A 13,335-nucleotide genomic window follows, 5' to 3' on the forward strand; every position below is an offset into this window, starting at 1 on the left:
GCAAAATCCTTAACAATCGTTTATCAAATACTTTGTAATTACTAAGTAATTACAGCTCAAATGGATTTAACTAAAACTTCAATGGGCGCCAAATTCACATATGAAAGAATTAAGAGGAGAAAAGTTGACAATTCAACGTGTAGCTTATAATGTTAAATGTGTAATGATTACTCAAGTGAGGTGAGGCGGCCCAGAAGTGTGCTATATAAATAACTAATAAATCAATTCATCCAATGTGTCCCTGATCACAACTTCATTTAGTGTCATTAATGATGGTTGATATTCTTGATGAGTGTCATGAGACATGCTTGTCAAATTTCATTCATTTGTTGTAAAGATGTATCTTCTGCTGACACGCTAAATGATGCAATCCTGGTCACGCACACCTCCTCCGATAAGAAACCACAAACTACTACTGGTGTTATCAACCTGGTGGCCTATCATTTTTAAAATCTTGGCAGCTCAATTTCCTGTTTTGTACTTGTTGGTGTGTACTTGGTGTTTGTATCATCAACATCTTAGAGTTCCAGAGGATGTTGAGATGGTTCAGAAACACAAGCTGCTTATGTGACAAATGAGGAGAACTGCTGATGAACTTGAGTTTAAAATTATTGAAAGACCAATATTTCATGTAAGACCAGTAAGTACTTAAATATCAATTTTCCCCCTTTTTCTTGTAACCATAATTTCCTTATATAGCTGGATTATTGTGTCAATGATTCTTGCTGTTTGTCAAGACAGGGAAAATATTTTCTTAAATAAACATGAAGATATCTATGGAGGAACTCTGAAAACGTTGGCTTATGTTTACAAAACCATTTCATAATTAATCTATTCGAAATTATTCGATCCTTGTTACTTACATAATTGTCCAAAGATTTCTCATGTTACGGATTATTCAATTGAACAGTACGAAATCTGGTCTGATGAGGGCGCTGTGGATCTAAGTAAAATGAAAAAAGGCTCGAGCTATAGCAAACGAGTCAACGTGGCCACGCTTGAAAAGACAACTTAATTAGAATTGTAAAGTAAGTAAGTAAGTTATGGTTATTTGTAAAGACCAGGGTCACAAAGCGCTCTAACAATCAAAAACAATACACAGTTAAAATATATACTTTAAAAGATCAAGACACATAAGACAAACACAGGAGTCCCAGAAAATCAGGGAAAAACGCAAATAAAAATGTCTTCAGATGTTTCTTGAAGGAGTCAGTAGATCATCAAACAAAGAGAAAGAGGAAGATCGTTCCAAAGCTTAGGAGCAACAACCTGGAAGGATTTCTCTTCTCTGGTCCTGAACCGTGTGTGAGGAACCATAAGTAGATTCGGATCCACAGACCTCAGAGCCAGAGCCCGAACTGGGGTGAAAGGCTGGATCAGATCACTGATGTAAGGAGGAGTCTGACCATGAATAGATCTGAAAGTAAGAACCAGAATTTTAAAATTGATACTGAAAGAAACTGGCAGCCAGTGAAGAGTTTTAAGGATCGGAGAAATGTGAGTTCTTCTACTTGAGTGGGTCAGAATTCTCGCTGCAGAGTTTTGTATTAACTGCAAACAAGACAGCTCCTTCTTGTTTAGACACGGAAATAAACTGTTACGATAGTCTGAACGAGAAGACACAAATGCATGGATTACAAGCTCCAGATCGTGTTGTGACATCATATTCCTAAATTTAGAATATTTTTGTCAGTTGAAGGAAACAGTTTCTGGTCAGTTTTATTCAGTGTTGAACTAGAGACATGTCTTTGTCAAATACAACACCCAAGTTTCTCAGGCTCAGTTTGATGGACTGACCTAAGTCACCCAAGTACTGACTCAACCCTGGAACTTTATCATCAGGAGCAATCACCAGAGTTCCAGTTTTGCCAACATTTAGCTGCAAAGTGTTTTCAATTGTGTAGTTTAAGAACAAAACATGTTTTTTTAAAAGACTGTGAGATAATCAAGTGGACAGAGTTCGAACGAATATGTCATCCACGACCACGTGTTAACCCAGATTGATAAGAGTGATAAGATAGACACAATCTAAAAAGTGTCATGTCTAAATATTATAATATATTTAGAAATATTTAACTGCCGTTTAGGGATTCAAAGTAAAGATTATTATTATTGAATGTTTTGTAAATGTTGAGCTCTATGATAGAACGGCCGATCAGGGGCGCCCTTGAGTGGTGTTAACAAATATACATGACACTAATGTGATGTTCACATAATGATCTAAATTAAATGAAGCACAGTTTAAAAATAAATTATATTCTGTATTTAACCCCCTTTTTTTAACCTAATATTGTGCCAAGGACGATAAACTATGACGACAATAGATTGACTTCACTATCCCGCCAAGTAGATTAGGTTAGTCTTCTATTGGAATTAAGGTCACAATATTTCAGGTGACCTGACATCCCTCTTAACAACACACTATGAAACTTGAACTGAAATCCATCTCCCTTGATGCTTTGCCGCCCGGCCAACCAATCACAACTTTAGATCCTTACCAGGGGCGTTTCTAGTCACCTTGGGGCCCTCCAGGCCCAAAACACCAGGAAAATCATTTAATATAGGAATGTTTATTTTGAATAGCAGAAGTGCACATATAACTAATATAAACTATATAAAAAGTTTACAATATACCATACAAAATATACTATCCAACATAACAAACACAACTGAAATATGCAAACTTTGAGCAGAATGTGCAAAAACACAACAAGCAAAAAAAAAGGGGGTCTATGGTCCTATATCGACATCCACGTCCTAGTGCAATTTGTTTTTAAAACCTCTGCTTGCGATCCTTGACTTGTGCAAATGCATCAATGATGTCTTCCATGTCCAAAAACCTTCGCACATTGTGTTCTATTGAAGTCAGTGCTAGTCCTCTGAGCCTCTCTTTGCATTGGAAAAGAAGGAAACCATGTCCACTGCTAATGCTTTGCTTGATGAGCTTAAGTCCTGGCGCTTTTTGTTGTGTACCATGATCTGGTACAATGTTTTTTACCAGGTTAACCTGGTGAGCAAGCTGCTGCAAAGTCCAGATGTTTCTCTAGAAACACTCAAACCAGAGACAGAGGGAGTGAGACGGTATCTTCAAAACTTCAGGGACAGTGGGCTTGCTTCTTGTCAATCTGATGCAGTGGAAATTGCTGAAGAACTGGAGATTGAAAAGAAGTTTCCAGAGAAAAGCAGCAAAACAATTTCAGCGCGAGGGTTCTGACGAAACTCGGTCCAGTCCAGAAGAGGTCTTCAGAAGGTAGGAGTTCTTTCTCCCTTCAGTAGACACAGCCCTAAGAAGCCTGTGTGGCAGATTCTCATAAATGGAAGGTGTCTATGTCATCAATAGTTTTCTGTTTTCAAAGAAAAACATTCAACAGGCAATAAAGATTGGAGAGGGACCCAACTGCAGTCACAGTAGCCGACCAGGGCGCCGCCAAACATCCAATCCATACCGGAAGTCCCAAAAGGAAACCACCATAAAAGAAAAATAAGAAGACTAGTCCCAAGCGAAAGTTTCTTCTTCGCGCTGATTCGGCTTCCAAACCGATCAGCGGGTTCCTGCGAGAGAGCGATAGAACGGTAAGAAAAATAGTATATTAGATATCATCCCACAAGTGTGGCATTATCTGCTAGAAAGAATGCTAATAGCTTTGGGGAAGTCTTTTTTTGTGCTACACAGAGAATGTCATACAGAAGTACATTAATATACACTTGGACTTCGCCAACAGACACACATACAAACGGACACACACACGCACGGACATACACACAATTTGTTTACTTTGTATTTTTCTTTTCAATAGATCTTTGAGCTCCTGAGGGTGACTGAGGAGGCCACCGGCATGAGGAAGAAATAAAGAGAGGGGAGATAAGACTGCTAGATGTTTGATGTGATGCTCCTAGAGGTTGGAAGGTCAATCTAGCTTGCTTGGGAAATGTGAGGAATTTATTGGGTGTTCAATTGTATTCATTTGGAAAGCATAAAAAGAGTGTACTCTTTACAGCATCACAAGGTATTTTTTGATTGGATCATGTTACTATTTTTCATATTTTGATCAAAATCCAAGAAGAAGGCTTGACAAGGCTGAAGGCAGAGATGGTGTTGGCCAGTGGGAGCCTCTTTTAAGCCCCGCTACCACCACCTTCTACCACCTACCCCCAAGAGAACATGATAGCCAGTGGGAGCCTGGCAAGTGGCGACCCCCGTTCATTTTATTCTATTTTTTTTTTCTGTTTTAAGAACATTGTTTTTTGTTCTCAATAAAGGCATTGTTTTCAAAATAGAACTCCAAATCAAGCTATTATAGCCAGTATGATAGTGTAATATTATGTTTTATTGGATTCCGGAAAGAAAATAGAATTACCACAGGACTGAAAATAATACATTATAATTATTAATTTAATAGCTAAACCTGATAATAAACACTTTTGTACACCCAGGAAACCCCTGTTCTGCTGCAGTAACACATGTCTGGGACCATTGTTTTATCCATGATGCCCCCACTGGTCCCTGAAGATCCCTGGTGGGTGAAAATATGACCAGTAGGATTGAAGTCATTTTGCCTGAGCTGCTCCTCTCTGCCCTTAGACAGTGAGTGGGAAGCTGTGTCTGTGCAATGTTTGAATGATATTAGCACCAGAGGCAGATAAATACACCAGGAATCTACAACAATTGTCCTTACTCTCCAGCAGATTGCGGCATAAAACAACACACTTGCTACCACAGACTGATACAACATCCGCAGCATCTTACTACAGATGTCAGAAGATCTGACTGATCTTCCTTAAGACCTTCCTTCCCCACCCTGACAAGCTGGCCTTCCTTTATCTCTTGGATCATAGATTACATGGCGGGAAGAATCATATGATCAATGCATAATGTCTGGGCAGTGCCACCATGACACAGTGCCTTCTATTTATTTATTTTTTAATTAAAATTAACATTAATTTAAAAGTAAGTTTGACATTTGTTGTGACTGTGTGTGCATGTTGCAACTGCTGCGTGATCTGAAAGTCAATTAATTAATTCAATTAATTTGGTTATGTAAATTCTCATTTTTATTAATCCTGGGTTAATTAAATATGAGAATCCAGTCTATTCAATGTTTATTATTATTATTGTCATTCTGTCTTAATTGAGAGAGAGAGAGAGAGAGAGAGAGAGAGAGAGAGAGAGATTGAGAGAGTGTGTGTTTATGTGTGTGTGTGTGTGTGTGTGTGTGTGCGTGCGTGTGCGTGCGTGTGTGTGTATGCGCGTGTGTGCATGTGTGAGTGAACCCCTAACCACCACCACCACACAAACGTATTCTGATTCACATTTGTGTTTATAACGTTATGTTATATCCATGAAAAGTTAACATTTCAACTTAGTGATTAGTGTAGGCTTCTAACGTCTGAGTTTTACAGTAGTCTATAAACTTGCTTAGTTAATTAACAAGTCAATCATACCGTCACGCTAAACATGTTAAAAATCCATAGAATTATGTGTAAACGTATGTGCTTTTATTTTATTGTAGCTCGGAGCGGTGTTTAACTAACCCTTGAGACTTCATGTATGGATTGGATGTATGGCAGCGCCCTGGTCGGCCATTGTAACTGCAGGAAGGTACTCTTGAAAGATTGATGCAAGTTGCAGAAACTAGGAGCAAACTATGTATGACATTGAGGCAGATGATTTACAACTGGAGATCAATTCTGCTGTCTTTTCCTGACAACGCCTGGCTCCACCTGCCCAACTGACATGTTCAATTACATTTACAGGGAAAACCTTCTAGATCTGTACTGTATTATAAGCATTGCATTGCATCCTTTCTTGACTCTTCCTGTCTCTGTTGCTTCTGGTGAAAGGAGCTTCTCAGTGTTGAAGTTGATAAAAACTACTTTCTGTCAACCATGTGCCAAGAGAGGCTCAGAGGACTAGCACTGGTTTCAATAGAACACAATGTGCGAAGGACATGGAAAACATCCTTGCTGCATTTGCAAAAGTCAAGCCCAACAAGAAGAGGTTTTAAAAACAAATTTCATTAGGACGTGGATGTCAATATAGGACCACAGACCTTTTTTTTTTTTTTGCTTGGTTGTGTTTTTGTACATTTTGCAGAATTTGAATATTTCAGTTGTTTTTGTTATGTTGGATAGTTATATGTAAAAGTTGTATATAGTTTATAGAAGTTACATGATTGTGCACTTCTGTAATTCAAAATAAACATTTCTTTATTTAAGGATCTTCCTGGTGTTTTTGGGCCGGGAGAGCCCCCATACTCACGCTTACCTAGGGCCCCAGGACTGACTAGAAACGCCCCTGGCAGAAACTATTTATGACGCTCGGTGAGTACATACATGACTGGGGGTTGAATGAAAACGTCAACATGAATCTAGGCTTGTTTATTTTATTTTTAAACTTTTTCAATTCATCGATATTGAAAGGATGAGTGCACGTTTCGTTTGTGAATCTGGAGCGCGTTCTCTGTTTGTCGTGCAGACGCGCTGGTGAGGGGGGGCGGGGCCGGGGAGGGAAGAATTCAATCCTCCGGCGGGCAGGTCTCAGATGACCACGCTCTTTTAAAGGACTTTTGTTCTGGTTCTGAATGTAAACGATTCCGTCTGGACCTCAGCGGGCTTTTTGTCGAACCCCCTAGATGTGTGTGTTCGGACCGGACTTCATCTCGATTCATCAGAAGTCTTCACTCACGTCCTCGCGACTATAATACCCAACACAAGGTGAGCTTGTTTATGTTTTAGATTGTTATCGCTGTTCTTACAGACGTGTGCTTGTATGGCGGACAGTTACGTGAAACTGCATGAAAAGGATTAAGTATAACGGGTCAGGCTTTCTGTCGCTAGTCGCTTTATTGTGAAGGAACACAACCGGATGAGCTGAACGTCTCTATGATGGCTCAGAGTAGTTTCCACTTGATTTAAGTTTCAAAAAAATATATAGTTTTTTTTGTTGGTGATGCTGGGAAGACTGAATGGACTCCCAAGTACTCTGAGCGTGTATTGTCCTGGAAGTGGGTCCAACAGTCAGGACTGTAATCCTGTTTGACTGATCCTCCAGAATTAACCCGCGGTGCTGGACTCGTTGCACTTGTGGATCAGTCCAAGTGATGAGCTCAAAATCTGTTTGTGTCTCCATCTGCCTTTAAACGACTGAACTGATTCACACGTCATTGTTTTTAAGGGATTGACATTCAGGTCTCGGGTGTTCATTTATCTAGTCGAGCTGGGCCAGACTTTAGTGAGGAACCAATTTGCAGGGTCAGAACATTTTTTGGCTCACTTTTCATGCTCGTCTCACTGACAAATACATCCAATGGAGTTCTTTTAACTAATAACTTTTGTGTCTTTTCTGTCTCATTGATTTACAACTAGTTGTACGACACGTCTACTGGAGGTGATCCATGCACTGCTACTGTACAACTTCCAGGTGAACAGTAACCGCACACAAAACAAATTCAAACTTGCAGACTTCTTTACAGCATACATCACTTTACCCTTTACACCTCCATTCCAAAGACGGAACTCTTACGTGCAAAAAACGAAAAGGGATAAAAGTGCGTCCAAATATCAACACTGGCCTGAGTTTCTCTCGCTGGTGTGAGCTCAGTTTCTTCTAATTGAGTTGTTATATAAATGAAACTACTAATTGGTCTCTCATTAAGTCAAAGCATTTTTAGAGTATGTCATATTTATAATTGCTTTTTACTGCATGTTTTTGCAGTATTATATACTTTTAATTGTATTGTAATTATCTTCTGTGTGAAAAAATGCAACAGCCAAAGAAAAAAAAAACGTTGCATCGTATGTTGTCAAGCTATTTGTGAGTCTGATGACTAACTTATAACATGTGTAAATTCTGATATTTTTTCAGTTGAATACTGAGTGACTATTTGACAAAATATTGTTTATGACTTGGTGAAGGTGAACAGAAGAGTATTTACTTTTCTGGTTGAAAGTGGCCTGTGCAGACGAGTATTTCAATTGTGAGTGAGTTTCTCACCCTTTCACATAGGGACGGTTATTTAGGGATAGCCGGGGTCAGAGGTCAGGGACACTTCTAAAGCACATACCCACCAGACTCGTCCTCCTGGGACAGCAGCACCCAGACCGTCCCAGTGGCAGTGGCACCAGGTATAAGCGTCTCTCTGGCAATACCAGGTATAGTGGCAATCTGTGTCTTGTCCCTCGCGTCTCCTGGCACTTGCTTGCAATTAGGGGGGAGGAGGGGGCACATTACCTCAGAAAACCTTTTTCCCCACTTTCGACCAAGGAGTCAAGATGAATAAAAAATAAATGTATATTGTAAAATTCTGCTTGTTTCAGCGTGTTTACCTAGTTTCAGTGCAAATATTACTTTAACAGACCATGTCAGGGCGTGCCGGGTATTGCCAGACCGTGTCAGTGGTAGAATTAAAGTGTACAGAAGGACATGAAAAAGAAACAACAATATTTCAAACTAGCAGTATTTCCAACACTGTTCTAACAAAATGAAGAGAGAGATAAAGTATTGTTAATCTTAGTATTGCAGTCGCAAAGGCAAATTACTAACAAATTACAAAAAAAAACATTGTCAACTGTGGAGATCAAACCCGCAATCTCTTGCTCAGGCCACTAAGCTATGATGACTTTTACTAGAACCAAGCGTTAAGGTATTTTCTAAAGAAGGATAAGTAAATCTACACAATATATGTAAACCCATTTACATTTGCATTTGCACTGAAACACAAGTAAACATGCTAGAACAAGCAGAATTTTACCATATACTTTTATTTTGTATTCATCATGACATCCTGGCCTATGTGGTAAAAAAGGTTTTCTGAGGTAATGAGACTTATGAATCTTATGGCAAGTAAGTGCCAGGAGATGCCAGGGAAAATAAATAGATTGCCACTTAAGACCAGGGGCCTCATGTACAAAGAAATTCATGGATCTTCTACTAAAAATGTCCGCACACTCAAATCCAGAAAATGGTGCACGTACAAAAATATTAAAAAATAATAGCACTTTTCCTTTGTACATCCCAATCAACGTAGAATTAATCGCAGTCTTGTTTATCCCTTTCCAGGCCCTCATTTACTTATTTATATCATATTTAATGAACCAGTCCTTGATTTTTCTCTCTGCGATCAGAAAAAAACAAACGAAAACATGAATGTAAACTCGATTAACGGTTTATATTCGTTCATTTAAACATTTCTGACATGGATCACCTTTCTAAATCTAAATTAGTGCAGATGTGCTCCGGTGTAAATGTTTATATTTTACATACACAGTTATTAACGCAAATACTTTATTTACAGAGATGATCAGGGGCTTATTTGAAACATCTTAAAATGGAGTTCAAAAAGAATAAAACTGTTGATCAGTAAATTAAAGCACCGAGTTGTATTGATAATGTACTCAAGATGGTCTGATCGTCTGAGCTTCATATGAATGTTTGACGCAACACACGGAAATTCTTATTACATTTATAAAATAAAAATGTTTTGTTTACAAATGACGAATGAACAAAGCATGTGACGGTGTATTTTTATAAGTGTGTTTTTCAATGAGATCGCTCCGAGCACATGATTACATGAGGGAAACTTTAGCTGCTTTCTTTCTGCAGCTTCACTTTGATCTGATGTTGTTTCACAAGAACGTCTGTGACTCTCGTAGAGATAGACCTGAAGCGATCAGACGCTGATCATTTTGTTTGTTTTTATTATAAGAACAAGCTCATAATTAGTTTACATTTTTTCTGAATAGCGTGAAATAGCGGATTAAAATATACAGTATAAATCAATGGATGTCGTATTAATAAATAAAGATCAACATATTTATACATTTGTGAATAATTTAATATCCACTTGTGTAACTACAAACACTTGTGTGTGTGTGTTAATTTTTGATCAATATTGATCGTTAATGAAACTCTGATGTGAACATCTCAACGTGACTAGCGTAGCATCTGAGCAGTAAATAAGGATGTTCGTCACCTTCAAACTTGTCTGGAAGTCCGACGTTTTTAATGCTCTATTCCTTATTGATACATATAAACTTTGATGTGGAAAAGTATGTCAGGGCATCTCCCCTAAGTACATGAGGCCCCAGGTATTGCCAGAGAGGCGCCAATACCTGCCACTGGGAGAATGTCGCTGTCTCTCTCTCGGGACTCCATCAGAGTATCACTGCAACCACTAGCGTGATTTTGTGACATTTTTCAAAACAGCTTTTTGTTCAGTCAAAACAACACAACCTCTGTGTCCTGTGCGTGTAACTTTCTGTCGGAGGCGATGAAGTCTGTATCTGCCTTTGGACTTTCTGGTTCTTGTTTCACCGTCTGCTGCTACATGCAACAACACAGAGCTGCTTTGTCTGATCTGGGCCATATGAGTGAAGTTGAGGGGGCTTCAGGGGAGGGTGAGGAGAGGAGGGGGTGTCAGGAGCAGCTGGTGCTGCTGTCTTTAACAAAGGCCAGAGTTAACCGATTACAGACTTAAGTTCCAAATTTAGACCCAGTGTCTTCTTCCTCAGGGTTAATGCAACAACCTCATTAGAGGTGAGGAAACAACTGCCTAATTAGTAGATAAGCCATAATTAACATGGTAACAAATAAGCATTATTAGCAGATTTTAAACAATTTAGGCCACATTCTTTACTCTGTTTGGCCACAAGCTACTCAAGAAAAGTCCAATTTATTAATTGACTATAATTTCAAGCTCCTAAATAGACCATGTCCCTGAAGGACTTGCTCCAGATCTGTAATAACGTGCCATTATTTTTAAATCTCGCATGCTTTTACATGGACCTGGCAGTAGTTTCCACACTTCTTTTTTAAGAACAAATGTGAGGAAGTAAAGAGAGTAGTAAAGAGTTTTTCTCAAAATATTGTAATTTGTTTACGCATTTACGAGCCACCGTACAGTTTATCCCGAAATAATCAGGCCAAGACAAAGTATTTTAAAATTATAATACACTTGAAGTTCATTAGTTCTTTGTATATCTTTTTGAAAAAAAAAAAAACAACGATAAAGTTTGCATGTTCTTAAACAACGTTCCTCGGGCTAGCGTCAACTTCAAGGGCACTGTGGGACTTAAGGGTTACCATCAGTTTAATACACTTCTGAAAAAAATCTAATATTTTATCATCTTCAATACTTACTGCATAAAAGTCTCTCTTAATTCAAATATTTACATTAGAAAACATGCTTAAGCCCCGCCCACTGAAAACACTTTTTCTGGAGATGAGATCGCATTTCTCCTTACCACACCCACTCTGCTGTGATTGGTCAAGTTTTTAGATTGGTCGTTGTTTGTCATTGCGTGTCATCAATTCCGGAAGTCTCACCACCAAGGGACTTGGCAGAAGAGAGCATAGAGAAGCCAATATAATGTCACAATGGATTCGTAACCTCTCGTTCGCCGAAGTAAAAACTTCATCTTACTGCATCTTGGAGAGGAAGACTTCAACCTTGGAAATATTTGAGTAAATCCGAATAGTTGGGTTTTCACTCACGAGTTTACCTTTAAACTCTGTTCTTGTCTATCATGAGACTTGAATTTAATTGGCAAATGTTAAATCAAGTCCTCTATCTTGGACATTTCTTTAGTCGCTAATTGAATGTGAAAAAAAACCAACAGTCTATTAGATTAAAACAGATGAATGACATTGATAGTGTCACAGTGTTGAATTAAAAATTTCAGCTGCCAAGACATGTTTGAGGAGCAAAGATAACATTCTACCTGGTCCTGATGTGAGCCAAATTGCAAAATGTTTGTTTAGCTCTTTTCACTGGAGGTGATTTCCAGCTCTGGAAATTGACTTCCATCCCTCATTCTAGTTATATAATGGTCAACCATGTTTATTTAAACCCCGGCCAGACATTCCTGCCATGCTTTGATCCAGCATAATCAATCAAAGCTTGTATTAATGTCTGCCTGCAGAGGAAAGTATTGACTTATACAATGTGTGATAAACCTCACAGTAGCCAAACACAGCGATGCTCATAGTGGTTGTGCTGATTAAACCTAGTCTTGGTTATTTGTGTAACAGTTTTAACAATTGAATTGTCTTTTGGAGGTAAATGGCATATTTTCCCTCTTATTCTCTTAATAGGTTGATGAGGACTGTAATTTCCCATCATCAACATATCCCAGCTACATAGGGCAAGGGGCGGGCGACACCCTGGATAGGTCAGGCAGATATCACAGTGGTTTAAGTTAAAACTGAAGAGAATAATAAGGAACAATTAATTGAATTCTTGAACAAAAATGTTGTCATAAAACTTGGCGACGGGAGAAGTTTTTATTTTAAAATATACCTAATCATGGATACATCTAAAGAATAAAGGAGTAGTATTTAAACAAACTGGCTTTGACCCTCACTTCCAACCGTCTGGGTTTTGACAGTTTACAAAATAAACCATTAATTGTGTTGCTAGCTAAACCAGATCTCTGCTTGTTTCTTCTTTCAATTTTTATTTCAAGACCATATTCTTTAATTTTGTACTGTCACCACAAAAATCCCTACGTTGTGTTTTAAACACTGATATCAACATGAATCTTTTAAATGGCATTGCAGCGATAAAATAAAACCAATTAACAATATTTTTTAAACTGATTTATTGTTTGTAAATTATACACTTTTCCAAATTCCATACATGTATTTTCTGAGAGTACAACGAGTAGTACGAATGTATCAACAGGTCATTTTTTCCAGCCACAGTCTCCAACAGAAGTGTTTATAAAGGAATATTTTAAACAGAGAAGAAACAAACGATCAATTCTACTGCTTTTAGTCATCAAAATATACCATCTGTGCAGATGAATTGTCAGATACCCTTTGTCAACGTGTCCTTGAAAATACCCTCCAGCCCGACTTAGTCATCAGCATTAGCTGTGACCATCACGTTGGGTGTAGCATAGAAATGATGCTCGACTTGCTTTGACTCTAAGCTTGTAGTAGTGTTCAGTGTTTTCAGAATTCTTGTGGAACACATGAGCTTGCATGTGTTTCAGTGCTGTTGGCTAAAGTCGATATGTGTTGACGGATTAATCAATGTGGAATCACTGTCTGGCAGCCAACGCGCTGGACCACATGTGTCCAACTCAGCAGGAGGCGTTATGAGTTCCGTGTGATTCTAATGAGTATCATCGATCTCTACTTTACTAAGGAGTATTATATAAAATTAATGACAATATATAATCATAGGTGTCAATCTAATTTGTGCTCCTCATAGCTCTTCTACAGCACTCACGTCTGTAACTTAAGGTGGGCAGAAGTAATCACCTTAAAAGCCTTGGCTACATTAAAAATGCACACGCACTCACACATGCAAGCACAGTTTGTTTTCAATCTCA

The sequence above is a fragment of the Callionymus lyra genome, chromosome 4, assembly GCF_982586985.1.
Source record: "Callionymus lyra chromosome 4, fCalLyr1.hap1.1, whole genome shotgun sequence".
Lineage (NCBI taxonomy): Eukaryota > Metazoa > Chordata > Actinopteri > Syngnathiformes > Callionymidae > Callionymus > Callionymus lyra.